At 36.5% G+C, this 26752-nt stretch overlaps 1 protein-coding gene across 2 annotated transcripts in view; it reads right to left on the reverse strand.

Moving 5' to 3' along the window:
• LOC129725845 (gamma-1-syntrophin) overlaps positions 1–26752 on the reverse strand; it is a 117148-nt gene that overhangs the window by 43154 nt on the left and 47242 nt on the right. The window lies entirely within an intron of this gene.

Here is a 26752-nt window from a genome sequence, read left to right on the forward strand (position 1 = left end):
CTCGCAACCGCACGCAAACTTCTCTCACCAAACACAAATATCACTAACAGAGTTAAACAAATGGTTCGAGCTTGCATTTGGGCATTTACTCGTCAGTTACAGCCGAAGTAGAAGCCGTGTACCGGATATGTCGGCATACAGCACAAACAAATGGAGGTTTTCATGGTCGAACTTTCCAACATTGCAGTCAGGTTTTTCATACACAAAATTACGTAGAGTTAACCGTCAATCTCACAACTACTTTCACGCGTAAACCCGCAATCTCACACATATTGTTGTGCTCTTGAATCATGCGGCTCATATGTCTTTTATGGCTGACTGATTCTAGTTCATACCTTTGAGTCGGTCTGATTGCTTGTGTATGTGGAGGAAACAAAGTTTTATGTGTGCTATACAGTTGTGAAGTTTTTTTCGAGTGTTTTACGAAGAAGCGAGCAATATCTTACGAGAAAGTGAGTTTAGTGAGTTTGTTCATACAACCTAGAACAGAAAATGTTATAAATGATTGCATTAAATTGAATTGAATTGGAGCACCGTTTTAAAACAGTTTTTTTTTACAAAAAAGACCATAGAAAACTGTATCAACATTTGGTGGCTCTACAATCGAGATTTGCTAAATCGTTTCATCTCCAGTAGTTTTGTTTGAATTGAATAGCTTTACAACTTTGCTGAAGAAACCATATCTCTTGGATGTTCCTATCAAAAGTTAGATGCGTGCGCCATCTCTGCGGACAAATCGCGAATTAACTCTCAAAGCCATAAAAAGCGTTTTTATCATTATGTGCATCTTTGCTGAAAAGAGTAATCGTTTATCTCGTTCCACTAACGAGTTATTTACGTTTATTCGAAAACACAAGTCATTTGCCTCAGTTTACGTGGTTTATAGACAGCCCCTTGTCAGTACAAAACTTTTCTTATATGTCATAATCATCTGCAGTGGAAAACTAACAATTTGGCACAAAAAAATGAATTTTGGGCGGAAATTTTAATTTTTCGACCATTGTGCAGTGGTCCAATAAGGCAAAAAGTGGAACTTAATTCCATAGCGCCTTTTACCTTCATCCTAGCTTAAAAGTGTCTTCGGAAAAATTGTTTGTATCAATGACCCGCATAATCGCAAATTGTCAAAAAGAATGAAAAGTTTACTATACTAAAAATAAAAAAATGACTTATTTGTGTTAAGAGATAGAAGAATAGTTTATTCAGCAAAGTTGTAGAAGATTCAGAAATATGAAACTTTGTTGAACAAATGAAAATCCTATTTTCTTTCGGTACAAAGTTAAAAAGTATATTTCATGGAACTTACTTAAAAGTTAGTTTTTTGTACTTAACTTTCGTTAGTTGCATTTTACACGAATGTATTGTTCGGAGGAATTGGTAGCGCACACAAAACACACATTTTTGCCAAAGGTCATCTCCAAGACCTTTCCTTACCAAGCTATATCATATTTTAGCTTATTTTTTCGATAACTTCAAGAACGTATACGTTAAAAAGGGGCAAGTGGAATCGTGATGTCAATACTTTTTCTTGAAGTTAAGCTGAAGTACTATAAACTCCTTTAGGTTTCATTTGTCCCAATCCACCCATATTAGAGTACGGCGAGCATATGTTACAGTGGGTTTTCATATATCAAAAATACTAACTTTTTGTGTTAAGAGATAGAGGAATGGTTAATTCGGGAAAGTTTTAGAACGTGCAAAAATATGAAACTTTGCTGAACAAACAAAATTCCTATCTTCATTGGGTACTGAGTTACAGCGGATATTCTATGAAAATTACTTAAAAGGGAGTTTTTTGTACTTAACTTTTGTTAGTTACATTTTACAAGAAAACGTTGTTCTAAAGAAGCATTTGGGCATACAAAACACACCTTTTTGTTGAAGACCACACATCTCCAGGACTTTTTCTTACTAAGTTATAGCACATATCAGCATATTTTTTTTAAAAACTTTTTCAAATCCGGACAGCCGACGACCTTGAGCGACAAGAAGTTCCAAAGAATGCTGAAAAGGAAGACCGAGAGAAAAGTGGCTACAGTGAAAAAGTTCCTGGCGAACATGCATGTCAAAAAGCGGCAGCCCCGTCCACTGGTCTCGGATGATTGATTGATCGACGAGACCTTATTCGCCCTGGATGGCAGTGACTGGCAGGGCGCTTCGTATTCTACTTCCACCCCTAAGGAAGGAAGCTTAGAGGTGAAGTTCATTTAACACATCAAGTTCCCTAAGAAAGGGGTGCTGCTTTGGCTGACAATCAGCGGGGAGGGGATGTCAAAGCCGCAATTTTTTCGCTCAGAACTGGCCGCGAAGGAGGAACCCAACAAACAATTTTATTGTATAACAGCTTGTTAAGCTTCAGTTCAGCCGAAACCAGCCTAATAGCAGCTTAACACACTATAAATCAACAAAATTGTTTTTTGAGAAACTTATAGTACTAACTACCTGCCGGAAGTTGCCTCGTTCATCAAGAAATGCCATAAGGGCGAAGACGCGGTGTACTGTCTGGGTACTTGAAGCTACTCGATGCGATCGTTGGAGAAGATGGCCTCTTTAGGAAATAGGGTGTTTTATGGGTATTTTTTTCCTGTATGGACTTCCTCAGTGCGACCAGATTCGTAGATCTATTGTATCTATGTAGTGTATTGCTGTATCCCGCGCTTCTATTATTAGCAATAACGCTATTGAGAAGTGGCATGCTTATTATTATTGTTTATCAGTGCTTGTGTGTAATGTGATACTCCTCCTTTTTCCTTTTTCTCGTTCCTCTTGCCAAATATCACCAATTACAATTCCCTGGAGAAGTTTCGTCGGGCGTCCTTCTGGCCAGTTTTATTAATAAGAGAGACTTATGTTTTTGTTAAGAAGAAGTTACGCAAAGGTGTTATAGATTTCAGCGTAAAGGAAGGGTAAGTGGTGGGGAGCCTGAGAATGAGCCAATACAGTCCAGTTTTGACATCGAATGGCCTGATTCGACTAAGATTCGAACCCACGACCATTCGTTTGACAAAGCGGACTCTGTAGCGTTGCGGCTACGCAGCTCCCTTATTTTATGGGTATGTATATTATTGTTCTGTTTGATAGAAAATGTCAAAAGAAATACCTCGTGACAGTAGCTTTAATGTCTTCGAAATGAAGTAATGTCTACACATCTGGCATCCCTGTCATGACACGTAAACCAGGGATATGTTTTTTTACAGACTAGTCAGCAGTCATGTGCAAAAATGACACTTTTTGCACTATCTGCCAGTTAGTGAAAATTTAAAAAATGTAATTTTTTAACTTAAAAATCAGAGAAAAATCTCAAAGATGAGTGCTTACTGAAAAGTGACCGGTTAGTGTAAGAAAAAGCAGCTTATTTATTGTGACTGTGATGCGGTATTTGCAGGAGGAACGAAGCTTCGATAAGACTCGTTGTAACGAGCTCTAACTCTGATGAAATTTTTCTCTTCATTATACTCTGATGAAAAATTTCATGGAATGATCTTCATCGTTTCTTTTGTAAAGCAACTCAAGCAGAAAGAGTTATTAAAACAAAACATCAGAATTGATCCGAGAGTGGCCTTTCTGGTGCTGGTTCTTTTCGAGGTAGTGTTTTCACCATTCATCACTAGTCGCACAGTACGCAAACTGAATTTACAGAAGTACAGTAATGAATTTTCAGAAAATTTTAACCAGTGAAAATCAAACGAACACGTTTTCATTGCGAATGACAAATTAGGAAGCGAGAAAGAATATTGCATGATAGTGGGATCAATTTAAAATCACTTTTCTTAAACTTTGCTTTAACTCTTTGAGGCACTTTCAACTATGCTGTGAGCTAAATTTGGATCCAGATTTATCATTAGTCTTATCCATCTATGGAACCACTTTCAGCTTTTTTGGAATCAATTTCTGCTTTGGCCTACTCTTTTTTGGTGTCATCGTTTCTGCCTTTTCGTTTCGTTAGAATTACTTACTTTATTAGGTTCAAAATCGTTTTCGTTTTTTGGTTTCAACTGTCTTTTAAAAGTAATTTTCTTTTCCTGGACTAAAGCTTAGGCCTTTTTTGTTTAGAAAAGGTTTGAACCTGTTCGAGAAAAATTTATAATTCCTTTCGTTTCTTTTTATCTTCGATACGCATTTAAGAATTTTTGTTTTATTTTCTTTGAGGTTTTTTTAGTCTATTAAAGCTATATTCAAGATTTTTCCCCTTCGACTTTTTCTGGATTCGACAGATGGCGGCCATTTTAGTAAAACAAAAAAAAAATTCTTTTTTCATGAAAAATCACTTTAAACATTCATAAAAAAGTGAAAAATTCCGATATCGGAACACAGCTATGTAACAACTTAGATAATCCATTTTTACAAGCTGAATTGAAATTATTATTTTTATTCTTTGCTGACATTTTTTATGCTCAATCATTAAATAAACCACAGTAAAGAACGTTTTTCAAATTTTCTTTGTAAAAAAAATGTCCACGTGGACAAAAAAGGGGAGGGGGGTATTATCAATGTCCACGGTTGTCCACGAGTGGAAACGGGGGTTTAAAATTACGATTTTTCTGTCCATGTGGACGACCCGTGGTTTTTTTTTCACTTTTATGCAAAAGCACTGAAAAATATCAGACTATATTCCACGAACGGTTTATTCATATTCTACGCAATTGCATGGTAGAATCCAGTAGATTCAATGCTGCAGGATAAAAATAGTTTTTTTATTCTAAAAAGCAGTCACAGCTTTTCCCTATTTGACACAGACTCGGTGGTCATCCAGCAACAACAAACAAAAGTCTTCTAAATAGAATTGCATATCGCATCGCTTTTGCACATCCTTCGGATTACGTCAACATGCTGCGGGTTGTTATCGTTCTTGTTGTGTTGTAAAATGGTCATATTCCCGTTCGCCCTGGGCTAGCAATAAATTGGAAACAAGTAACTAACAGGTCCGTTCTTTGTTCACTCGATAATCATTCGAGCGTGCCGGAGAGATACCTGGCGTGACAGCTTCGCTCTGTAGATCCTTCTGGAATCGTTAGTCAAGCTGGTCCCGAGTGGGCAAATGTCAAGTGCTACACGCTTAAATATTTTAATCTGTTGCGTTGAACCGCTTTTCTATGTTTTAATATGATACGGGTAAAAGCATTTGTATTGTCAAAGCAATTGTTGGAATTGAACCTTCTATTGGAATTTTATTTTACGTTAGCTTTCGAAAGAAAATGACCTGGATTACATTAGACTAAAACGAAACCAACTGTTCCATTTCTTGAATCTTCTATGGAGACAAAAAACACCTTCAAATAAACAGATTTTGCATGGAAGTAGTTTCGCCCCCCGGGATTGGTTGTTGCTTAAGCAACGCAAGCAATGTAGAGTAAAAGTGTACCCTTTTTCCTCATCCCGGATTGCACTCAAGGCGGATAATTTAATTGCCACCATATAGTTGAGGGTTGTAAAAGCTTTTCCGATTCGCCCTCGCGCAGCCACCACGGGGGTAAACCGGGACAGCAAGCTTGGCTACATTCATTGCGACGTGATTTCGATACAAATGGCACAATTAGAGTGTTGTTACCAGAGCGAAGATGGATGCACAACTGGAACGAGGAAGTTGAATCCATTCATTATGTCGTAACTAGCACAAACACAGATACCCACACACAAACAGTTTGTTGCGCGCAAGTTTGGCTGGAAAACTCGGAAAACGGAGCGATAGAAGTAAGGATGTCGATGCTGCACAAAGATCCGCTGGTGGAATGGAACAAGTTTTGCATGAGTATTACTTGTGGTTCCGTTGAGAGAAAAAAAAATTAAGAAAAGCTTTTCCAAGCAGTGGTACATTATTTTGTGCAATTTATTGTACGCTGACTTAATGCATTCCATTAAACGTGCAAATGCAAAGGAGTTTTCGGAGAATTTTGGGCAATTTTGGTGATGGATTTTAGTGATTCTGTTATCAAGGTTTTAAAATTGGATTCTAGTTCAAACCCATCGAGAAATTCGGTGGTGAATCAAATTACGTTCAGACACTTCAATTTTGGTCGAGTTGTGAATGGGTTCGGTATCAGAAAAAAATAATTTATCCTGTTGTTGTTGTTGTTGTTGAAGTGGAATCATATCACGGGTGCGAGCGCGCAATGGGCGATCTTTGAACAAAAATCGATTCTCCTGCATCGATTAATCAAAATCAATAAAATCGATTCATAAGAAAATCGAGCCTGAAAAATCGATTTAACAAAAAATCGATTTTTGTTCGGTATAAGCTTTTTACGACTTTTTTTGGCTATATTTATGGAGATTTTGTTTTGTTTGCGTTTTCTGGTTTATTAATCATGTTCATCGAGTTTTCGTACACAACATCTACTAACGATACGGCTTTTTTAGTTTATTGCCATCTTCTTTAACCGCGTGTACTCTTAGCGTTGTTTTTCTACTAAAAGTTTTCGTTGTCGCTCATCCTATAGACCATTTCACGAGACGTTTGGGAACTTGATTCATGAACGAAATTTTGACAGAAAGTTTGGAATCGCTGACATATTGCACGTGAAAGCATCAAGAACATTAGCAGGATCCGTGACACCTGTCAGTTCGTGACATAATGGTCTATTGTTTCGGATGCACTAAGAGCAATCCGAACCTGTATACAGTTAGGTTTTTTTACGCGGGGGATACGTACCTCGTAATAAAACGCAAAAAAACCGCGGTAATTCGAAAATCCGCGTAAAAAAAACGCGCTCATTCAAAAATCAAAAATCCGCGTAAAAAACACCCCGCTAATACAAAAATCCGCGTAAAAAAACACGTTTTGCCTTTCTCCTAGAAAGGTATAGCAATCACTTGCAAAACCGAAAGTATAAAAGTGCTCCAAAGGGCCGAATGGCATATATCACTCGACTCAGCTCGACGAGCTGAGCATTTTCTGTATGTGTGTATGTATGTGTGTGTGTGTATGTGCAGATTTTTATTCTCACTCACTTTTCTCAGAGATGGCTATACCGATTTTCATGAAATTAATTGCAAATAAACGGTCTTGTTGCCCCATAAGACTCTATTGAATTTCATTGTAATCGGATTTTTAGTTTAGAGGTTATGTTTAAAAATGTGAAAACCATGAAACATCAATATCTCAGAAACTACACAACCGATTTGAACAAAATTGGTTTCAAAACGGGCTACCTAGAAAACCCTTAAGTTTTGAAATCCATAAACATTGAACGTGTGGTTCAAAAGTTATGAAGAGAAACGTGTTCTGAAGACTGTTTAATCTCACTCATGTTTCTCAGAGATGGCTGTACCGATTTTCATAAAATCATTGTCAAATGGAAGGTCTAATTGCCCCATAAGGCCCTATTGATTTGTTTTGCAGTTGGACTATTACTCATAATATTTAGTTATTTTGGTTGTTTTCCAGAAACTAACAGTGGTCGTCTTTAAATTCAAAATGGTGTCAAGGGTCAATGTTTGGTTTCTATGCATCATCTCGATTACGGAAATATCCATGTTGAGTATTATTTGGTCATTTTCGGCTGTTTCCTATAAGTTGCCATTTAGCGATTCAAAATGGTGCCTGAGGTCAATTGTTAGCTCATTGCATCATTCTGGTTCCAGAGATACCCCTTATTGGATGGTATTTGGTTATTTTAGGCTGTTTTTCACAAACCGGAAGTCGCCATCTTGGATTTCGAAATGGTATTTAAGATAATTTCTGGCCTCTGAGCGTCATTCTGGTTGAAGAAACACTCACATTGGGTGTAATTCGATCATTTTTCGCTGTTTCCCAGGAACCGGAAGTCGCCATCCTAGAATCCAAAATAGGATCTTTGAACGATTTCAGCTGCTGTGTATCATTCTAGATCCGGAGATACTCATGTTAGACGGAATTCGGCCATTTCTGGCTGTTTTCCAGAAACCACAAGTTGCCATCCTACAATTCATAATGGTGTCTGAAGTCGATTTGTGGCTCCAGTGCATCATTGCGATTCCGAAAATACCCCCCTTTTTGTCGCCATCTTAGAATTCATAATGGTATCTGTGGTCGAATTTAGCTCCTGTGTATCTTTCTCCAGAAACCGGAAGTTGCTATCTTACAATCCAAAGTGTTGCCTGAGGTCGATTATGGAACATATTTGTTACCACTAAAAACATTTACCTGCCAAATATGGTTCCATTAAGTTGATTAGTTCGCGAGATGTGCAGAAATTTGTGCAGAAACATGTGCTTCCATAAGAGGGAGGGGCGTCGAACCATTATGGACATATTTATTACCCTTTAAAACATCCACATGCCAAATTCGGTTTCATTTGCTTGGTTTGTTCTTGAGTTGTGCAGAAATGTATGTTTCATTTGTATTGGACCCCTCCTTTCCAGAAAAGGGAGGGGTCTCAAACTATCATAGGAACCTTTATCGGGACCGAAAACCCCTACATAGAAATTTTCACGTCGATCGGTTCGGTAGTTTTCGAGCCTATATGGATCAAACAGACAGACAAACCGGACTGCATTTTTATATGTATAGATTACAACATCAATATTTTAGAACCTAAAGAGTGAATATACATTTATTGAATTGAAGCGTTCATGTTAATCTATTTTTACAAATAAAAGTTTGAATGAGAAAGGCTGGGTCTGACCGCTAGGTGGATTAATTTAGGTTTTTTTTTTTAAATCCGCGTAAAGTAGTCCAGCAAGAAGGGCTTTAGAAAAAACCCGAGACGCTCTAGAACCAGTATTTAAAATTGTCCTCTATGACGGTCATTCCGGATCTTTCGGTGGGCGTAGGGTATTTTTTGGACTAAGTCTTTTACTAGATAAACACTTAAACGTTTCTGGTTCCGAACCCACGTTAATTCGAAAATTCGCGAAAATTGTTTTGAATAAGCGCCGTGTCGCGTAAAGAAAACGCGTTAATTCGAAAATCCGCGTAAAAAACCGCGTTAATTAAAAAATCCGCGTAATAAAAACGCGGTAACTCAAAAATCCGCGTAAAAAAAAACTCGTAAAAAATCCGCGTATAAAAAACCGCTTAAAAAATGCTGACTCTAATTGGGTTGTTAAGTTATTCACGGATTTCCGATTTTTATATATCATCCAAATAAGTGTAATTTTTTTAAGCAAAACGTGATTTTTTAAAACTTTATATCATTTTCCTTCGGTTTTTAAATGAAAAATAAAAATTCGCTCTAAATCGTTACAATGACAGTTGGTAGATGGGCGAACTGTCATTGTAGCGGTTTCGAGCAGATTTCAAGAAGTTTTAAATCGTGATTTAAAAAGCGAAGGACAATGATAGAATTTTTTTTAAATCACGTTTTACTTGGAAAATTCAGATCATTCAAATGATATGAAAAACTGATATAGCTGAACAACCCAATCCATAAAAAAATCGGAACATCCGCGGAACAAACTCAAATAAACAAAAATGGCGAGCGCGACACCATGCAGAACAGAATACAGCACGGCATATACACGACTATTCAATTCAACTTTTGCAATATTTGAGTTAACGAGTACTCCGCTACTCATAGTTGAAAAATAAGCGCATATGCCTTTTCTACCTAAATCAAAAAATTAGTGCTTGATAGTAAACACCCACAACGATAGTAAACAACGTCCCTACGGAAGCCAATTTTCAAAAAGTGCACTTGCAGAGGTAGCAAATATGAAATAATGTTGGCTAATATCCAAAATGGTAAATTCAATATCCAATGCAATGCAAAATTTCAGCTGAATCGGAATGCAGGAGTATTTGGTCTAAATTTCACTTTCTCGACTTATGAAGAAAAGCACAGTTTGTAATAGTTTTTTTTTGTGCCAAATGTCTTATGCCTTGTTCACACCATAGCAGATATCACGTGATATCGCGTATCTTGAAACATACATACATCTAGTTTTCACGGAAAATTTGGAGTATGGGATTTGAAATCAAGATGGGCGATATTACATCATGTGAACTGGTTATTAGAAATGTATAAAACGTCGAGGTCGGGTGTTATCCAAAAAATCGAAATTTTACTAACTGTTCGTGAAGGCGAAATTTTGAACACTACTTTTAAATAAAACTGTCAAAGTCAATTTCCATTGCCATTGTATACAATATATGTCAAACTTTTGAGACGGTCTTGTGGTCTGGTAATTTATATTCAGTTCGAGGTCTTGTCTCGTCGTTCTTTTCATCCTCGCTAGGTATGGGCGAACGGCTCACGAGCCGGTCATATGAACCGGTTCTTAGGAAAGAGCGAAACAACGAACGGCTCACGAAAAAGAACCACGGTTCTTTGGGTGCTCCAGAACTGTTTGGTTCGCGCGAACCCGAAGTTTACTGAGACAACACGAACTGTCAACGCTCGTGAATCATTGTGAACCATGAGTCGGTTTAGAGCCGCTCTTGCAAAAGAGCCGTTTCACCCACCCCTAATCCTTGATATATTTCACAACGCAAGCGTATTAGCCAAATTACATACGGGTTTGTCTATTGATGTCGCGTTTACAAAGGCAAAAAATGGTTACTGCGTTAAAAATACTGGAGGGACTTAATTTGGTTGCGGATTGTTACCGTTCGTGAATTACCGTTCGTGAAAAGCTGGATATGCTGGAAATGGGGGTGGTGACATACTCATGAAAAAAGTTGTCAAGGACGTAGACAATTGTTTCAACCAACAAAAACATTTGAAGTGCGTTTTTCTCGGTTTCATGTCTATTGAATTTTAGCCCATTCTTCAACTATGGACATCCCGGTAAAAAATTTACACATTTTTCAGATCAGTGTCCGAATTTCGAGCACACACTTCTTCGGAGAGAAGAAAAAAATTTCGTATACTATCAATGAAGAAATTTTCTTCTCTTCAAAGAAAAGTGTTCTCGGAATTCGGCGGCAGATTACGTTAGCAACAATAAATGCAATCACTATTGTTTTCAATCCGTTTTGCACACATTTATTTTTCAGGCGGAAAAAAACGATCTTGCCATCCAAAGGATCGATTCAGCAGAAGATCGCACGAAGAAAAATCGATTCAAAAAATCGATAAATCGACTAGAAAAGATCGATTTTGCAAAAATCGGATCGATCTTGCCCATTGCTAATCACATTACGGCACGAAATTTCGAGCTGGAAGCATAACGCGGCCGGATTTATTTCCACACTGTGAAAGCACTGATAAATTTTATGTAGATTTACATTCAACAGGAAGGCTTAATGTGAATGGTAGCCGAGTGCTCTTCCCCCAATCGAGTCTTTTATAGACACACTGCTATCAGTCAGTCAGCCATGATTACGGTTGCGTGATTGTGTTTTCATTAGCATGATTTATTACGATTCCCTTCCGATATCAAATAAGCGATGCGCGCATATTGAAAACGGTTAGTGTGGCACCGGGTGCACCAACCAACATTGGCACAGTGATGTCGGGAAATGGAAATGGATTGTGAGGGCAGGCCCATGAAACGAAAGAGGTTTTGGCCTCCATGTGTAGCATTGTGATGATTATCGAAAAACCGTCATAGTGAATGGTCTTTTCCGCACCATGGAGTTATTTTCGAGTCACTCGTAATTTGGGCCTTAATTTGACGTCGTTAGCACCAGTCAATAGACGACGAAGTGATTATTGTGAAGTTACGAGCTTTGCAATAAATTTTCTTTCAGCTCTGAGTACGAAGATTTTTGTTCCCATGGAATCTTTAATTTCGTGAAATTAAATTCAATACTGATATGCAATTTTTTCATATCAGTCTGTAGCGAGCAATCTTTTTTAGAACTAAAATTTGATTGTAATGCGCTTTTACTCTACTGCAGTTTTTTATCCACGGAAAATGACCGAGAAAACATGAGTAAAAAAATTGAAACATTCGAGAACATGTGCTTTCTACTTTAATTTCTCGCCGAAAAATTTCGATTGTTGATGATTTTTCTGTTTTCACACATGTTTCCTCCAACTTTTTATAATCATTTATTCAATTCCCACTAAACCGTTTCAAAAGATTCCCATTCAAATGAGTACTTTTTACGGAAAAAGCTATCCATTCATTCAAATTTAGTCAATTCGCTGGAAATACCCTGCCACATACCAGAAGAAGAGTACCTAGTTTCAAAACTGAACAAACAAAACAAATGGCAGAAAACGCTAACGAGCATTACGGCGCATTTTATCTCCGCATCGCATCAAAACTGAGTTGTGTGTTTGTCCGAGTCGATTCCGAGGCGGTGAAATATGTGTCTCAACTCAATGTAACAACAACCAACCGCACTCACATATGGGTGCTCTGCGCCACATTTTTTTTCTTCTCTAGGACGACGCGAGGCGGATGGATTGGATGGACATTTCTCAGCATTAGGCATACAGCGTTACAGAAGGGCATATAGTTCAATTACAATTCCCTCCACCCTGCACCCTGGTGGTAACCGGGCAGCAGCAGCATACAGCAGGCAATTTACTGTACCGTGGGTCTCCGATCCGACACACTCTCCATTTCTTTCGCGATGGCTCGTTTGGTGGTAAATAAATACACATATCGTATGTGTTTTTTTGTTTTTCTTCCATCTGATGGTAAACATATGATACAGCTTGATGCTGACCGGCCTCACTAGAGGAGAACGACGCGATGCAGTCAACGCTTCAACCATATGGGACCGATCTTCGGAGGCACTGCAGGCAGAGCGGTTGATTGCGCTGCATGATGCTGCAGAAGGGCCATGTATAGAAGATGCATTGTGCTAGAAGAGCGGATATGTTTTTTCAATGGTTGAAATTTAAATTTGAGCATAAAAACACTTAACTCCTAGGGCAACGAATGCTGCATTCTGGTTGTATTCGGCCTTTCACTGGGAGTCGTAGCGCAGCACAAAACTGCTAACAGAATATGCCCCCAAGGAATGGTACGTGTGTGCTGCGACTGCGAGATAAATATCATCACCGTGAATTATTTCTCCAATGTTTCGAATGTGCAGGGTACAGTTTCCCCGGGTGAAATGTCGGGAAAGGTGAAGCGTAAATGAAGGCGTGGGAAGTTGTGGACTTGTGAATACTATTTAATAGCGTAAAGATACATTTCGACAGATCTAGACCGGTAATCAATCGAAGTGTCAACATGGTGTGTTGAGTAGGTTCAACTCTTGTGCTGCGTCATATTCAACTTTTAATTTCCGATCAATTTCAATAGGGGGTTTTCCATGGCAGAGAGAGAGAGAGAAGGAGACACAGCGCGGGTAGAAACCAACGGAAAACACATCGATGCAGAATCGACAATTTCCTTTCCGCTAGACGTGTGTGCGTCAGAGGAATGGAAAATAACTTGGTTGATGAAATGCGTATATGCTCCGAAACAGTAAAAACCAAGCGCCCTGAAGCGTTTCGCAAAAAGGCGGCTATTTTGAACATATTGGTCGCAACATGGATTCTCTCTTTCGATTTTATTGACAAGAAATAACAGCCGCATATGGGAACAATCTGTTTTTAGAAACAAAGTGATCTCCATGGTTTGATTCTTAATTTTCTGGTAGAGGGGCGCAGGTTCTCGATCAGGTAAAGTGTATTCTTTGTGAAAGGTTATTGTTCGTAAAAAATGCGCAATATATAGAGCATGAGAATATCATTCATAATTGTCATTTTTAACCCTATTAGCTAGGTATGCATTATTATCTATTACCTGTAGTGATACGCTTCCGTAACTAGATCTGGTTACTAATAGAAATCCGAGATAACACGCAAATAAAAATAATTTACCCCGGGAAAGTCAATCTTATTTTGGCGTTAAATTGACGCATGAACTTTAAATCATTTAAAATGCAAATTGATGATGCACATCGATACATAATAAATACCTTAATTCTGTTTTTTGAAAAAAAAAAAACGGATTCGCACAATTTGAAAAAGAAGAGGGTACTGTTGTCACTAAAAGCGAGGAGTGAAATTAATTCAGACTATCTTTCTTGGATTGATGAAATCTTTGAGTTAACTTGATCTTGTTTTGATAGAAAAATTTGAATTTTCAGGATATTGAAGGGAGAGCAACCTGTAGCAGAACAAGATTAAAAACAATAGTTTTGCGCTCTCTCTTCACTCTCTCTCAATGCAGGCTACGAAATTGACCTTCGAATTGTATTTAGAGGTAGGGCTCAAAAATTTCGTCCTTTCGAAAACAGTCCCCATATGCAAAATTTCAGCTTAACCATACAGCAGCCTTTTTTCCAGAAACAGGTATTGTCACAAAATTTCATTCCCGCAGACAGACAGACATTCGATGTAACCTTCCCTTGCATGGTTTGAAATAATATATTTTCCCGATATTCCTTCATCATAATCGTCGTAATACTGATGTTAGACACCTTGTTTCCCATGGGAGGCCGCATGATGCTAAAATTAGAAGAAAAAAAATAGTAGCGGTAGGGTAACGAAAGAAAATGAATTCAAATTAGAGACTTATTTCTCTTCGGTTTTCAGTAGGTTGGGATTAATTTAAATTTGTTTAATAAAATCAATCTAGCAACAGGTCTAAAAGCATAACTTGGCCTTTGCAATAGGGCTTCCGAAGGTCGTTTCACTTTTTGACCGATGAAAAAACATGAGATTTTCGATATCGATTTCTATAATGCAAAATATCTTAGAAATGCATAAAACTTTAAAAGCTGGTGTTGTCGAAAAAAATTTGTTTTTTTTTTAAATCGAGATTAAACGGTTTCCTGTGACACATGACATTGGAAATACTGCCTTTTGAAGTACGCAATCATTCCTTTTCAGCTAGTTAAAAAAAAATATTTAATTGGAGTTAAAAGGACAACGGAATCAACTGTTGCTAAAGATGGATTTCGGGTCAACTCGACTGAGAGGCTGGCAGCACCCTCTCAGAACTCAATGAAACTTTGCGGGCACGTGAGGATTGCTACCCTCAGCCAGCTTGCTTATTTTTCATGAAAACTTATCTGTGCTAACCAAATTTCAAATGGGCTTAAGTTTTTTTCATATAAAGAGCTACATCTGAATGACAAGAGATAGAGAATAGTGCTGGGACTTTCAACTGGATATATTCGTGATCCGGTTATCCGAAGCTCGGATCACGGATAGGTAAACGAATACTATTCGGATGACCGGATATCCGGATACGAATAATCGATATCAGGATACGAATAATCGAAATATTTACTATCCGGATATCCGCAATTTTTTTTCTGTCTTTTAAAGCCCGTTCAACTAAAATGTAACGCGAAAAATGGCTTCTTTCACAATCCCCCATCCCCTCGAAAGTAATTATTCACAGAATTCTCATTAAACTATGTTCGGATACAAAATCCGGATATCCGGATATCCGACTATCCAAAAATCCGGATATCCTGTCGGATACTATCCAGATATCGGATTGATCCGGATTTTGGATATTTGTCGGATATCCGAGGTCGGATATCCGGATGTTTTAATTCGGATAGTCCCAGCACTAATAGAGAAGAGTTGTCAAGGGATGACGAATGACTTTTAGTGAAGTGTCTGAACTTTAATAAAAAAAAATATAAACAAAATTTTCAGTAAGTTCTCTCAGTAAATTCTTAACCCTCTAGTGCTCAAGTAATTTTTCAGACGGACCTCAGTAAAATCACTATGAATCTTTATTAACATTTTTTCAGTATTTATTAAAGATTTTCGGAAGTTCGACTGATGCGTGTCTAAAGGCGGCACTGGGCACTAGAGAGTTAAGGAAAAAAACTTTCTTTAACAAAAATATTTTTCTGTTTGACGTGGTTTCATAGGTTTTGCTTTTAGGCCATAACCGTACGGTAAAGTCAAGAGTTAGAGAAAAATTGGCAAGGAATTTTCAAACATTTTCCAGATTTCTATTGAAAATATTGAAAAAAAAAAATTTCGAGATCCAGCAATGAATTTTTTTAAATAAAAAACAAAAGGTGGCTTTAAAATAAAAACCGATAATTTAAGATTTCTTTCGAGAAAAAATCAGAGTAGATATTCTCGAATAAAAAAACATCTTTCTAACTAAACTTTTTTCAAATGGCTCCTAAACAATCTAAGGATCGTAATGATCGCGCCATTAATACGGAGCCGCTTGAAAAAATTGAGTTCTGAGAGAATGCCGTCAATATGTGATCGAGTTGGCGCGAAATCCTTCAAATATAGTGAACAGGCAGAGGCAGTTTGAGAATGATTTTTTGTTACACCCAAAATTGTACTATTCATACATTGGAAGTAACAAACAGAAGAAATGTCGAATGGTAAAAAAACGAGGTTCATGTAGAGCCTAAAAAGCTCTCACATGAAGTATTGCATGGAAGGTTGTATGCTCGGCAGCGTTGCAAAGCGAGCGAGAAGCAAAACCTTTCTCCTCTTTTTTGCTTGAGAACGAGACATATGCTACGCTTCTCAAGTCTTTTGCACACACGCTTTCGATATACTTTTTCTTCTTCATGCCCCTGAGTAGCAGCAAGCACGCACCGACGCGCAAAAATTCTTTTTATTGCTACTCAGTGACTGTAAAACAGTACGTGAGGTCCTGCTAGCGAGTAGGAGTAGGAGTACTCGACTAAAATGCTCGACTAGGAGGAGTGCTTGAAAAACTGTGCTCGAAAACGAAAATGCTTTCTTCATCTACCCGGTTTTTCTTCGTGCACCGACAGCCGAACGTGAGGGAAGAATCTGTAAAGTATCGCATACTGGAACGTGTAGGGTATCGAACTGCTTTGGTAAGTTTTTTAGCAGTCTAATGCAAAACCAGCCGAAGCAAACCGCTACCGAAGTAGCCCAGTTTGGAATTTTTTTTTGTCCCTTCACAACTATCGTATTGCATCTTGAAACAATTGTACTCGGCTGGTTGCGCTCGCGAGAAGGGGACCACACGCGAGTAATAGAGTAGGCGCGCGTGTGTGAATATGATCTCGGGAGTGAATGCGAGCAAGGAAGACAGCGAAAGAGAACGAGGAATAGCTCAATTATATTTTTAGATTTGGCATTGCAGAGATGTATTTCATTGCAGAGATGTTTCTTCGGGATAAAGATGCCTTTTTGTGTATCAGTTTTTCTGATTCACAACTCATTTGTGAGAAGGGCTCATGTTAGAAAAGTATCTAAGATTACAAATATTTTTAGATCCAAAACGGTTTGTTCGATTGGTATGACGTCTTCGGAAAAGTTGTAGATCTTGTCTTTCCGAGAAAAAAACATGCCGCGGAGAAAAAAATTGTTGGGAAAAAAATCGAGAAAAATTTTCAAATACTTATCCCACTCCCACAATTTTGTTTTTAAATTTTAATATTTTCATTTATTGTTAAGTATGAAAATAAGATTTTTATGAAATGAAGCTCTCAAAATAATTATTTTAAAACTTTTTTGAATTTTTTGTTCCCAAATATTTTTTCGCTGGGTATGTTTTTTTTGGGAGAGACAAAATTACTATCTACAACTTTGTCGAAGACATCATCATTTCAAAAAATTTCCAAATGCCTAAAATGTGTAAAATGTTCAAAATTTCTAAAATGTCTAAAATGCCTAAAATAACAAAAAAGTATCAAACGCTTAAAATGTCTAAAATGTCTAAATTGCCCAAAATGTAAAAAAATCTCTCAAACGTTTAAAATGTAAAAAATATCTTAAATGTCTGAAATGTCTAAAGTGTCCAAAATGTCTAAAATGTCAAAAATGTCAAAAAAGTAAAAAATGTCAAAAATGTCAAAAATGTCAAAAATGTCAAAAATGTCAAAAATGTCAGAAATGTCAAAAATGTCAAAAATGTCAAAAATGTCAAAAATGTCAAAAATGTCAAAAATGTCAAAAATGTCAAAAATGTCAAAAACGTCAAAAATGCCAAAAATGTCAAATATGTCAAAAATATCAAAAATGTCAAAAATGTCCAAAATGTCCAAAATGTCTAAATTGTCAAAAATGTCTAAATTGTCAAAAATGTCAAAAATGTCAAAAATGTCAAAAATGTCAAAAATGTCAAAAATGTCAAATATGTCAAATATGTCAAAAATGTCAAAAATGTCAAAAATGTCAAAAATGTCAAAAATGTCTAAAACGTCTAAAATGTCTAAAATATAAAAAATGTAAAAAATGTCTAAAATGTCTAAAAAGTCGAAAATGTCTAAAATGTCTAAAATGTCTAAAATGTCTAAAATGTCTAAAATGTCTAAAATGTCTAAAATGTCTAAAATGTCTAAAATGTCTAAAATGTCTAAAATGTCAAAAATGTCTTAAATGTCAAAAATGTCAAAAATGTCAAAAATGTCAAAAATGTCAAAAATGTCAAAAATGTCTAAAATGTCTAAAATGTCAAAAATGTCAAAAATGTCTAAAATGTCAAAAATATCAAAAATGTCAAAAATGTCTAAAATGTCTAAATTTTCAAAAATGTCAAGAAAGTAAAAAATGTCAAAAATGTCAAAAATACAAAAAATGTCTAAAATGTCTAAAATGTCTAAAATGTCTAAAATGTCTAAAATGTCTAAAAAGTCGAAAATGTCTAAAATGTCTAAAATGACTAAAATGTCTAAAATGTCTAAAATGTTTAAAATGTCTAAAATGTCTAAAATGTCTAAAATGTCTAAAATGTCTAAAATGTCCAAAACTGTCTAAAATGTCTAAAATGTCTAAAATGTCTAAAATGTAAAGTAAAGTTTATCAACAACAAGAAAATACGTTTGATTTTGAGAGAGGACTGGAAGCACGGTCTGAAGTATCAACGCTTTTTCCAATCGGTCGTGTTTATTTCAATATTTCAGTGTTATTTGGAGTTAAATTCCTATTCAACAGTGAGTTATTCAATTTAAATCCAGCCGCGTGTGAGTGAGAAGAAAAAATTAAAGAAAAAATCGTGTTCATAACGATCATTTGTTCAGAAAATATCGATGCGAAAATACAGTTCAATAAGAAAAATGGCTACAGAGAGTGTGTGCGCACGTATTGTCGCTGCTTTGAGGGTACCGTAATATGTGTTCATGTCCGTACGAAAAATGCTGCGCTGTAGGTAAAGCACTGGTGTTCTTGCGAAGGATGACTACCTACCGTGTGTAATATATACAGAAATTTCTACATTTAAATCAGATGAGTACTCCATATTTAGTTGATGAGTAGTGAAATTTTGTTCCTATGGAAATATTCTCTTTAAATTACTGTTTTTTTCCCGTGGCAATGATGCTCATTATCCCTGGTTGTATTAGTGATGTCGTTGCCTGTGGTGAGACTTATAAACACGTTAATGTTCGTATGCACCATTACAGAAAATGTTCGATACCTTCAATCGCAGTAAATAGTTAGTATATTTTATGATTTTTCTGGCTTTTGAGATTAAAACAGTTTTTGAATATTGGTGATGAAATCTTGGGTCAGTTATTGTTGTGCCAAGTAATTGTCCCTGGGGATGGCTCTGAACCGGTCATCCATAACTACGAACAATGATTTGCGCTCGCGAGAAGGGGACCACACGCGAGTAATAGAGTAGGCGCGCGTGTGTGAATATGATCTCGGGAGTGAATGCGAGCAAGGAAGACAGCGAAAGAGAACGAGGAATAGCTCAATTATATTTTTAGATTTGGCATTGCAGAGATGTATTTCATTGCAGAGATGTTTCTTCGGGATAAAGATGCCTTTTTGTGTATCAGTTTTTCTGATTCACAACTCATTTGTGAGAAGGGCTCATGTTAGAAAAGTATCTAAGATTACAAATATTTTTAGATCCAAAACGGTTTGTTCGATTGGTATGACGTCTTCGGAAAAGTTGTAGATCTTGTCTTTCCGAGAAAAAAACATGCCGCGGAGAAAAAAATTGTTGGGAAAAAAATCGAGAAAAATTTTAAAATACTTATACCACTCCCACAATTTTGTTTTTAAATTTTAATATTTTCATTTATTGTTAAGTATGAAAATAAGATTTTTATGAAATGAAGCTCTCAAAATAATTATTTTAAAACTTTTTTGAATTTTTTGTTCCCAAATATTTTTTCGCTGGGTATGTTTTTTTTGGGAGAGACAAAATTACTATCTACAACTTTGTCGAAGACATCATCATTTCAAAAAATTTCCAAATGCCTAAAATGTGTAAAATGTTCAAAATTTCTAAAATGTCTAAAATGCCTAAAATAACAAAAAAGTATCAAACGCTTAAAATGTCTAAAATGTCTAAATTGCCCAAAATGTAAAAAAATCTCTCAAACGTTTAAAATGTAAAAAATATCTTAAATGTCTGAAATGTCTAAAGTGTCCAAAATGTCTAAAATGTCAAAAATGTCAAAAAAGTAAAAAATGTCAAAAATGTCAAAAATGTCAAAAATGTCAAAAATGTCAAAAATGTCAGAAATGTCAAAAATGTCAAAAATGTCAAAAATGTCAAAAATGTCAAAAATGTCAAAAATGTCAAAAATGTCAAAAATGTCAAAAATGTCAAAAACGTCAAAAATGCCAAAAATGTCAAATATGTCAAAAATATCAAAAATGTCAAAAATGTCAAAAATGTCAAAAATGTCCAAAATGTCTAAATTGTCAAAAATGTCTAAATTGTCAAAAATGTCAAAAATGTCAAAAATGTCATAAATGTCAAAAATGTCAAATATGTCAAATATGTCAAAAATGTCAAAAATGTCAAAAATGTCAAAAATGTCAAAAATGTCTAAAACGTCTAAAATGTCTAAAATATAAAAAATGTAAAAAATGTCTAAAATGTCTAAAAAGTCGAAAATGTCTAAAATGTCTAAAATGTCTAAAATGTCTAAAATGTCTAAAATGTCTAAAATGTCTAAAATGTCTAAAATGTCTAAAATGTCTAAAATGTCTAAAATGTCTTAAATGTCTTAAATGTCAAAAATGTCAAAAATGTCAAAAATGTCAAAAATGTCAAAAATGTCAAAAATGTCAAAAATGTCAAAAATGTCAAAAATGTCTAAAATGTCAAAAATGTCAAAAATGTCTAAAATGTCAAAAATATCAAAAATGTCAAAAATGTCAAAAATGTCTAAAATGTCTAAATTTTCAAAAATGTCAAGAGAGTAAAAAATGTCAAAAATGTCAAAAATATAAAAAATGTCTAAAATGTCTAAAATGTCTAAAATGTCTAAAAAGTCGAAAATGTCTAAAATGTCTAAAATGACTAAAATGTCTAAAATGTCTAAAATGTTTAAAATGTCTAAAATGTCTAAAATGTCTAAAATGTCTAAAATGTCCAAAACTGTCTAAAATGTCTAAAATGTCTAAAATGTCTAAAATGTAAAGTAAAGTTTATCAACAACAAGAAAATACGTTTGATTTTGAGAGAGGACTGGAAGCACGGTCTGAAGTATCAACGCTTTTTCCAATCGGTCGTGTTTATTTCAATATTTCAGTGTTATTTGGAGTTAAATTCCTATTCAACAGTGAGTTATTCAATTTAAATCCAGCCGCGTGTGAGTGAGAAGAAAAAAATAAAGAAAAAATCGTGTTCATAACGATCATTTGTTCAGAAAATATCGATGTGAAAATACAGTTCAATAAGAAAAATGGCTACAGAGAGTGTGTGCGCACGTATTGTCGCTGCTTTGAGGGTACCGTAATATGTGTTCATGTCCGTACGAAAAATGCTGCGCTGTAGGTAAAGCACTGGTGTTCTTGCGAAGGATGACTACCTACCGTGTGTAATATATACAGAAATTCCTACATTTAAATCAGATAAGTACTCCATATTTAGTTGATGAGTAGTGAAATTTTGTTCCTATGGAAATATTCTCTTTAAATTACTGTTTTTTTCCCGTGGCAATGATGCTCATTATCCCTGGTTGTATTAGTGATGTCGTTGCCTGTGGTGAGACTTATAAACACGTTAATGTTCGTATGCACCATTACAGAAAATGTTCGATACTTTCAATCGCAGTAAATAGTTAGTATATTTTATGATTTTTCTGGCTTTTGAGATTAAAACAGTTTTTGAATATTGGTGATGAAATCTTGGGTCAGTTATTGTTGTGCCAAGTAATTGTCCCTGGGGATGGCTCTGAACCGGTCATCCATAACTACGAACAATGATTTGCTAGTAAAGTCGCCTGTTCGTGATGTTTCGATAGACTTCGGTTTCAGTTGCGATTAATTTGGTTTGCAGCAAGAACTGTTTGTTTACGTGAGCCGTTTACTCGCTTGCTTCTCTTTTATTGAACCGGTTCATATGTACGGTTCGTATGCCGTTTGCCCATTCATATTTATTTCTCCCAAGCAACACATATTCGCTAAACTTATACTGCATTCTTATTAGAAAAATGTTACCATGACGTTTGGACACAATCGTTATGAAATAACGAAGTAACGTTATTATGTTGTTCACTTATTTAGTTTTGCCTTTCTCCTAGAAAGGTATAGCAATCAGTGTTGTTTATTAGAATTTATGGTGGAATAGATTAATTGAGTTGTATTTACTGATGTGTCGAGTGCCATGAATTCTCGAACGCACTGACTCTCGCATGACAGGTAATAGAAAGTTCAATGGAGTTGAGTTTGACTTTCGAAGATTATTTAGTCAGCCTAAAATAATCATGATTGGTTTGGTTTTGTCAATAATTTTAAGACTTTCGATTAGTATGTACATCTACACCTGATGTTTGCACATAAAACTTATGCTTCACTTTTTCGATTTTCCTAGCTTTTGGGCTGTTCATGTTTCGTATACTATGTCCCAATAATGACTAGGTTGGTATTTTGTTAACAAACTTAAGACTATATATTGGACAGTATGGAAATTTACATTTTTAAATTATTAAGGCTTTGTATGCATGAAACTTTGCCAATTTTTCTATTTAATAGGCAACATTCGCATCGACAACTAAGAGAGAATCGGCGTGAAATGTCGTGTCCCCGAGTACCTGCGTCGGTAGGAGGAAATAGAGCGGTCGTGCATAGTGCTTCAATGTAAACCGCGTTTCCGGCTCGGGAGAATTTTACTTTTATGAACGTTTTCGGAATATAATGATTTCGAGGGGTATACCCAGATACTTGTTCATGTCTCACTGTGATTGTTTAACCGAAGATTTCGTCCGGTCGATAAATATCGCGATTAACGAAAACGCGTATACCTTCCAAAGAATCGCGTCGGCCGACGTGCGTTCGTTTCTTCGAAAGTACTCGGGATTGACAAATAGCTTATTGCTACGAGTAACATAGGCTACATCGTGTGCGTCGTACGCAGAGGATCGCGACGTTTGGCAAGAAATATACTCATGGTTAGTTTTCGTGATAAGCGCGCAACATTGTTATATTCTGTTTTTCAGATGTGTTTTTCGCGGGATCGTATCGCTTTTTTTAGAACAGACAAAGTGTGTACGAGAAACGTCGTTGGTCGATCTGTTAGGTAGAAAATGTCCGGTTGACCGAACCCCTAGAGACTCTGCGTCGATGCCTTTATGAGGTCGAATTATCTACAGATAGATCAACATCGCGCAATTGATTCCGGTGTTTTTGATTTTGATTGATTTCCGGCAAGAGGATCACCTTGCGAGGAGATATCATATCATTTGAAGTTGTCCCAATTCGATCAAAGGTCCAGTATCCTTGCGTACGATTTATTGTTGCGGTGTTACATTGTTAAACTGAATAAGTTCGAATCGCATTATGATCATCGTGGCGGATATAATGAACCTGTTCGCGCGATACTTGTTCTGAAGAACCCGACACTCGAAACCAGCGCATCGTTTACCAAAACGAACCCTGCTGTGTACCTTGCCCTTTCTCCAACATCCCAGTGATTTCTCGTGGAAGTGCAGAGGTGTTCTCGGCTTCCAATAAGCGAGTGTCACGTCAACATTTTCCTATACAAATTCCTTTTTTGACCTGCATTCGGATGCGGCCGGCGCTGGTATTGCCTAATATAAAGATTAAGGTCACCAGTTTTTACACATTGAGGATGCATGTTGGTCCCAAGCATCATCTTTTGGTTCTCTGTGTAATTACAGCTGATCTGGCAATAACGGAGTAGCAACCGCAGGCGGTCAATCATGCTCATGCTCATGCTCAACAAGAAAATACGTTTGATTTTGAGTTATACCAATTATCACTGGAGTAATTGCCGCTTCCCCGAAACGCTATTTTTTTGCAGAGGCTTGCGGTGATCCTGATAGAGACTCAGCGGATCAACCGAAATCAAAAAACTCATATTATTTCATTAGTTTAGAAGTGTGCCGGGTCCTTGAACGATCGCTTTTATGAGTATTTTGTTTTCAGTGCAAACGGGAACGTTTTGAGCGCAAAAAATTGCATTAAAAATGTTTTTGCAGCAAAATGTAACTGTATGTTTCAAAAAGCGATCGTTCAAGGACCGGCGAATTTCATAACGAAAATTTAAAAAAAAAAGATAAAGGAAATCGGTTCAGTAGATTTCCCGCACTCAGTATCACGGCAAAGTCATTTTCCGGAAAAAACTATTCCGAGATAATCGCGTGTAAAGTTTCAAGTTTAGCTTATGCGGCCGTGGCGAGGCACGTTGCAAATCGGTCTAACTTTCTTCCTATTGCTCAGATCTTTATGAAAATTTGTGGAAATGTTCTCAAGATGTTGTATTTGAAGATAATGTAATAAAAAATTCCGGTTTTTTGGAAACTAAAAAGGTATATAACCCCTTAACTCTGATGTTTGCAAAAGAAGGCCCTATTTTTTTCCTTTCCTATGATATGTGGTTTTTTAATTGTGGTTTTTTGTCAAGTTTTGACGAAAAAGGAAGCTTCAAAAAAGTATTAATTTTCTGTTAACCAGTAACCTGCTGAAGAAAACCGCTGCCAAAGTAGTCCGATAACCTAATTATGGTGTGGTTATTTCAAAGTCTCATGATATTGAACAAATCATATAAAAAATACCTATTTTCAGATTGCCTGTAAAGAGCGCTCGAATCTAGCTGTGAATGGACAAGCAAAGTGATAGAGCTGCTCGTCAAAATATTGCGACCTGCATATTTCTCAAACTTAATATTTTCCGGTTTTAAATTTGTGTGCGACTTAATGCACTATGATATTTTAATCTCTTTTTTTATTTTTCTAGCGAGTACTTTTTGCTTCGTTTCTTAAATGTATTGCATACAAATGAAAAGAAATTTGTATACTTTATGATACAAACCATACACACATAAGTCTGACCGCAACAGTATCTACACTGTTGGTTTCAACCGGTTTTAAATCGTAGAATTTATTATACTTTGAAATTTACTAGACAAACTACATTAAATTGTGAGCGGTCCCAACAGCATTCTCACTGTTGTCGGTTGGTTTAAACTAGTACCGATCTAGTCCAATCAGCCAGGACAGAGAATAAATAAGAAATAGTTAAATAGAGACCAGTACGAATTATATGCGTATTCGCATAACTTATTATTAAGGCGAATCTGATTGCAAGGACGTGGCTGGCACCGTTGTTGATCCTTGAAAAATGTGATTACATTTTTAAACAACTAGAATGGTTGATCACTACCAGCTCCATTCAATTGCTTTATTGTTCAATTTTACTGGCTCTGATCAGGCATGGAGTAGCAAACCATTTATACGTGCAGTCAGTCTAGACTAAGCTAAGTAATGCTGAATGTGCTACAGATTCGTTTTGGAAACGAGATTGATTTCCGTGACTTTTCTGTACAAAAATCCTACATTATGTTCAACATATGAAAGTTTTTTTCAAATAAAATTTTTCATAATTACAAGAGTACCACAATAGTTTCAAATAGGGATCCTCTTTTCATCTCGTAGAATTTTAAGGTTTCTCGTTCGCTTTTCAGTTTATATCAACCTAATATTGTTAAGAACAGATTTCTTCGACGTCAGTGGTTCTTCCTTTTATTACACTATTAGATGAAGGAACGAGAAAAGCGTCGCTAACTTTCCAGACCACCTATTCAATTATAACGATGGCTTTCCTCCAAATTATCGCCACTAAATTTCACACACACACGCGCGCGATCGTGATGAAAACACGCCGCGCGGAAAGGTGATACGCGAAGCAGAATGCGATATAATCAAACGCGGTGCTTTGAGTTGTATTATGTAGATGAAAGTGTCAGATAAACCGTCCAACAGCATCCAATTATTTACGGCCGACAGTTCACACCAATGCCGCTTTGCGGCGGTGGCCATTGGAAACGGCGCGGATGGCGCTAGCAAGGCCACACGGTACGTAACCCTTTAGGGACCAGTGGACCAGACCGGATTTTAGCAGTGAGATTTTCGAACAAATATCAAATTTTATTTGAGTGACATCGAATCAAAGTTCTATGCTTCACAACAATATCTGGTAACCGCGAAAGATAAAGTGGCGATAGGCCATGATACGGAGGATTTCGATCGAACGATGTGGTGATTTTGTGGTTTCCAATCGGATGTTGTAAAATTTACTGCTCGGTAATTTTCCTCCTAATCAATGATATTACAGCAGCTGTACGCTGAGTGATGGGATGGGGCATGGTCTTGGTCAGACAAATGGATGCTTTAATTAGCGCCTGTGTTACTGGCCCCTAACATGCCCGGATCGGTTTGTCAAAGCCATTCAAATGGTGAGTTAATGTGGCGCATCAGGCGTGAACGTTTTGGTCAATTAAGCTGTTAAGCATCAAGCGCGATTCAGCATCGGCATGAGAAAGTTTCCAATAATACCAATAATACCTTATTAGCTTGATTGTTCATTTTATATTAGAAAAAAATATGATTTCTCGGGGCTACGCGGAAAAGCTTTTGACAGGAGTGATGTTTTAGATTGCACAGCACTGCGCTTTATTCACAGTTGATGTGGCGTTTTACAGCACGTAATTACATTTACCAGAAGACACGTAGCTAGGATTTTCGAATCAATCAACTTTATCGGATGTG

The sequence above is a fragment of the Wyeomyia smithii genome, chromosome 2 (genome assembly GCF_029784165.1).
Source record: "Wyeomyia smithii strain HCP4-BCI-WySm-NY-G18 chromosome 2, ASM2978416v1, whole genome shotgun sequence".
Lineage (NCBI taxonomy): Eukaryota > Metazoa > Arthropoda > Insecta > Diptera > Culicidae > Wyeomyia > Wyeomyia smithii.